Source organism: Solea senegalensis, linkage group LG7 (assembly GCF_019176455.1).
Source record: "Solea senegalensis isolate Sse05_10M linkage group LG7, IFAPA_SoseM_1, whole genome shotgun sequence".
Taxonomy (NCBI): domain Eukaryota; kingdom Metazoa; phylum Chordata; class Actinopteri; order Pleuronectiformes; family Soleidae; genus Solea; species Solea senegalensis.
In genome coordinates this window covers 12,092,272-12,098,315 of record NC_058027.1, presented here as the reverse complement: position 1 = coordinate 12,098,315, position 6,044 = coordinate 12,092,272, and positions in this window count along the sequence as shown.

The window sequence follows — 6,044 nt, the reverse complement described above, 5'->3', positions numbered from 1 at the left end:
AGCTTCATCAAGGGCAGTCGACTAGCGAACCTGACTCATGAGGTTAGGGCATGAACAAGGGCAGTGATAGTGCTGTAGCCTCTGATGAACCTCCTGTAGAAATGATCAAATCCCAGAAATCCCTGCAGCTGCTTGTGGTATGTAGGGACCGGCCAGTTAAGAACTGGACTGATCCTTCCTGGATCCATCTTGAGCTCTCCCCGGGGAGAAGATAAGCCCCAGGAATGAGAAAGTGGGCAGATGGAACTTGCACTTTAATGCCTTGATGAACAGCTGATTCTGGAGGAGTCGATGCAGCACTTGCCTTTCATGCCTTTCGTCTTTCTCTTAATAAGATTATCGCTAAGATATACTAAAACAAAACGGCTGAACATGTCTCTAAGCACTAAATTCACCAATGCCTGGAAGCAGTGGGAGCATTACTAAGTCCAAAAGGCATTTCAAGATATTCTTAGTGTCCAGGAGCATTGAAGGTCATTTCTTGTAGTGGAAGCAAGTCCAGCTCGATAAAGATTGTGGCACTCTGTTATAATTCAAAAGCTGATGAAATGAGAGAAAGGGGGACCTGTTTTTTTACTGTGATGTTGAGGCCAGTGTAGTCAATGCAGGGGCACAGGGTTTCATCCTTTTTCTCAACAAAGAAGAATCCAGCACCAGCTGGAGAAGAAGACAGCCAAATGATTCCTGCCTTGAGCCCCGCTAGAATGTATTCCTCCATAGCTCTGGTCTCTGGGGCAGACAAGGAGTACACATGGCCCTTGAGAAGTGTGGCATCAGGGAGGAGATCGATGGTGCAGTCATAGGGTCTATGTGGAGGTAGTGAGGTGGCTTTAATCTTATTGGAACACCACTTGTATACCACTTGTATACAGTATATTCCAAGGGACATTGGACAGGTCAAGAAAGTCCGAAGATTGGGCTTCAGAGTCAGGGGAAACACTAGGAGAAGCAGGTAAAAGACACAAATAAGGACACTCTGGACCCCACCACAAAACACCACCCTGGGATCATTCTATGAGTGGGTTGTGCTTTGTTAGCATTACTGGGAATTGTGGTGAGTCAGTGATGTAATGATACCTGACATGAGGAGAGAAAGGGGTGGAGTCCTGTGAGTAACATGGCTGAGTAGCTGACTGTTGAGGTGAATTCATTAAATTCTTGTCCATTGGCAGCAAGACTTCATGCATTCCAGTGAAGGAAAACAGTCATTTAAGTCAAATCCCTGTGTCTCGATTCCTGACTTGTTAAATCATGGTTTGCCTTTATAAACTCAAACAGCAGCTGAGAACAATGCTTAATCCCCAAGAACCTCACTGATGCTTCAGACAAAAACAAAAAATGATATCTAATCTTGATTTATTTCAACTGGGACCATAAATCTCATCAACAATAAATGCGAGAAGTGACTCCTAGTTGATTACAATTTGGTTTGTCATGACAGATCATGGATGATGAGACACCAAGGACCCACCCACAGCCATCCTCCCACCTCTGACTAGCCCCTTGGCCCTTTTCACTTTCTATAATGCTGCTGCATAGGAGATTTCATGCTGGTCTCTGACCTCCTGAACACAATGTGACTATACTCTTTCAATGTCCCCACAGTTACAACTCTTTGGAATTGAAGCTCCTCAGTGAGAGCAGAGACTCTCAACACAAAGAGGTAATACAACAAAGACACATCAAGAAGAAGTAAGGTATGATGGTAAATGTTTTGTATTTATATACAAGATGACCACTCAAAGCTGCTACACTACAGTTTTGCCATTCACTCCCACTTTCATACAGCGCATCTATGTGCAGCGCATTTCCCATCACTCATCTTTCATACCCATTCACACGCTGCACATGAGATTAAATGTCTTGCCCACACACTGGCATATAGACTATCAGAGTAGTGATGGGAAGTTCGGCTCTTCTTACTGACTCGGATCTTTTACTCTCGGACAGTAAATTGAACTAATCTTTTTTTGAATCATTTCGTTCATTTCGTTAATTTTTACAGCGGGTGGCGCTGTATCCCTCTTGTGGGCGTTGTAAAAAAGACCGCGGTTCTCAAACACTTAACACTGTAGGCAACATAGTTTTGCTTCAGCTGACAAAGTATAATAAACAAAATGCAATTCAAACCATATGAAACCCTAGGAAAGCAAATACACACCTCAATAAAGTGACAAGTGACTTGTGTCCTGTATCCTCTCTGCCATTGTTGTTTAACAGCACGACAGTGACTCGGTAGCTGTCACGTGACCTGAGGACGGACGGACGCTCATTTGAGTGAATCCTGAACTAATCATTTCTATTTCCTGTCCTGCTGAGCTTATGCAGCTGCCTGCCATCATGTGGCGAAGGAAGGTACTGCATGAAAATGAACGAACGAACCACTCAGTTGAGTCAGTCCTGAACTAATCATTTCTATTTCCTGTCTGCTGCTGAGCTTATGCAGCTGCCTGCCCATGTGGCGAAGGAAGGTACTGCATGAAAATGAACGAACGAACCACTCAGTTGAGTCAGTCCTGAACTAATCATTTCTATTTCCTGTTCTGCTGACTGAGCTTATGCAGCTGTCTGCCATGTGGCGAAGGAAGGTACTGCATGAAAATGAACGAATCACTCACTGAGATGACTCATTACTCCCGAGTCATATAAAAGATTAGTTCATTTTGAACGAATCGTTCACGAACGACACATCACTATATCAGAGCCGGGAATCAAACCCACAACCTTTGAGTTGCAGGACGACTCACTCTACCACTGAGCTACTGTTGTATATGTGCCACGATTGGACCTATACAGAATATTCCACTCTTGACTTACTGGGACCACAATTAAACACCAAATCCATAACAGATTAAACAATTACAACAAGTAACCATCAATCACTCTATGCAATTCCACGCCTCTGCTTCAGATGCTGCGTCCTTGGGACTAGCTGATGAGGATGGGCATTTAAAGAGACAGTCGTCCATGGCAACCCTATTCTGCGACAATTGGTTTGATGATAACTATGTGTGTATGTGGTCCAGAGACATTGCGCACAGACAGAAAGAAAGTTGTTGGTTAATTTATTAATCCACATTACAGCATCATTAGCATATATCAACAACAGCAGTGACAAGAATTATGAAAACAAAAACCGAAGGGTTTCTACTTTCAGCTGATTCCACAATTCAAATAAAAAGACAGACCTAAAGAAATTGGGTGCACAACAAGCCTCCTGCAACCTGAAGCAGCGAACTCTCCAGAAAACCTGAAGATAATAATCACAACCACAAGAAGCTGCAAACAACTGCTCAAAAACATAATGCTGGGGCGTATAAATAGATGGATGTTCATCAAAATGTAACAAATCACCCCAGCAACTCCATCTAACTTTAACATATTCAAATATTTGAAATATTCAGGGTAGTGGGAAGCACTTGCCTCCACAGAGTCTGAGCTGGTCTTAAGACAGTAAGAACTCGTGGATCTTTGTGATGAATAATTAAACTGAGAGAAATCAGGATCCCTTTAATGAAACCAGCCTGTTGAGGCATTTACCCATGAGCTTACTGTATACGCATATTCACCACTGCACGACGCAAGAGTCCATAATGAAGTAAAAAAAGGTTCCTAGTAGTGAATGCATCAACCAGCTTTTTGATATCCCAATACAACATTTAAGGAAATCTGTTTGAATCATCTTAGCTTTGTAACAGTGTTTAGAATTACTACATGATGAAATTAAGCTATGCTTATTTTTTCTGCTCATCAAAATCTAATTGAGTTTGTCGCTGATTTGTTGGCTTTTTGGAGCTCAGCATGTTTGTTTTAAAAAACAAACAAGAGCAATTTAAATACATTTAGAAAAGAAGTATCCAGGCAGTAATCAAGCCACAAAACTATACTACTATAATACTATATGGTATTACATGTGCAATCATCCATCTTTTTCCTTTCCTCACACAGTTCTCTCTCTGGATGGCATGGAGCAGTAAGAAAAACATAATACTGTATGTCATGCTCATTGCTGTATGCCTATATCGGGATGTTGCTTTGTTGTTAACAAGTTTGCCTGGAGCTCCCAGCACACACCTGAAGACGAGAATACATTTTGTTCAAGGTTTCAGGACTAGCTGTTGAATTTACAGCGGACGCTTTTCTCGCTAATCCATGCCAGTGAAGACAACTCTGACATTTACTCACCAACAGAAACACGCGTTCTGCCTTCTCTACACACTTGCAGATTGAGTGAGAAAGGAATCGGTGCTGTTCATCTTTCTGCTTGCCTCATTTATACCAGATCAATGTGAAACGACTGATCAAAAGATTGACGACGATAAACACGCCAGGGGACTGACCAACTTGCTGTCTGCTCCCATCATTATCTGATGGCTGCACTTAAGAGCTGAAACCGTCCTGTTCGCTGGTCTCATGGTGAAGGATGAGGAACACGTGCTGAAAGAGGCAGATCGCAGAATTAAGAGCCGTCTACCATGTTGCAGATGCCAGGAGTTTGCAGTGTCGAGGATTCAGCTCCTGTTCTATGTTAGAATAGTTCATTTATAAAACTGTGAATATATTAGATAGAAGATATTTTACTTCTTACAGTTTCCATCAAATGCAATTCAAACGGTTCCATCATTTACTGGAAATCAGCAAAAAGGACAATTACAAACATTTTCTATTTGCAGCAACTGCCAAAAATGTTGCCATGTCTTCACCTGACATTTTAGAAGCATATCATCAAAGACAGCCAATTATGATTTTGTGGGTCTGTTTCTGAGGTATTTTCACCTCAGGAATGCTTACAACACATTTTCTTGAAATCTAGTTTTTATGCATCTGCAATTATATTATTTATGCAGTATGTGGCATATGTGCATTTTATAGTATAGTAGTTTTTCATGAGGTCATTATATATTCTTTATCAGCCAATATGAATATTATCAAGATGGAAAGGAAAACACAGCGGAGCAAAAACAAACATCTCAACACACATGAAGCAGAATCATAAGGACGGTGGCTTGGGTTAATGTACTGTACAACAGGCAAACAACAGCTGGAAATGCATAAGATCTAAACATACAACAAACATCTATCTATGAATGCCAGCAACGTCTGTCTGTCTGTCTGACTGTTAATCGCAGAACTGTCCAACACTTGACAGGCTTCAAACTTGGCAGGTGACTTAAGGGCACCTGCCAAGTTTGAAGTGATGATGATCCCCTTCTGTCCCATCTCACTCAAGATTAGCTAACCTCCGTGATAATAGTCACATCTAATAATTATTTAGGTGACCAATTATTTAGGTGAACTGCTGACCAGTCGTAACACAGCGTCCAGAAATGTTTTCTGTTTAAAAAAAAATTCAAACTCTAGCAACTCAAATAAGAATATATAAAAAACCTTTTATTAACTTATTGTGTGTTTGTGTGAGAACAGCAAACGTTCATATAAACACAACTCTGTGTCTGTGTGTCCCGAGCTTTGGTGGCTTCAAACCACATTATCTTCCCTTGGTGAATGTAGACACATGTTGTCAGCATGATATTAGATCTGTTTAGCCTCATTGCACGATAGTGCTGCCCACTCTTTCATTTCTATTTCCGTGTATTGGCCAAGACACAAAGAGCACACCAGTTTGCCTAGAAGCATTCAGGATGCTCAGATGCAACAGAGTGCAGCAGGCTGCCAAACACTAGCCAAGAAAAGAAAAGACACGGGAGGGATTTAGCCAAGTGCTCATTAAAATATGGGTGAGCAACAGACTGTGGAATTTGAATGAGATTATAAAAGGAGGTGGGGTAGGATGAATTTCATTTTGAGAGCAATACATGTCTTCTTCTCACTTCCTTCTCCCCCCCCCGATACGCACACACCTCCACCACCCCCTCACAGAAGTGAGATAATGAGTCCCAACAATGAGCAGTTGGGAGGGAGTGGGTATAGCACTGTTGCCAGACAGCAAAACCCAGTGGTTGTTATGGCATGGCTGCTCCTCCCCTCTTATTTATCTAGGAAATACACTCAAATAGACACACATGAACGTCATATCTGAGCAC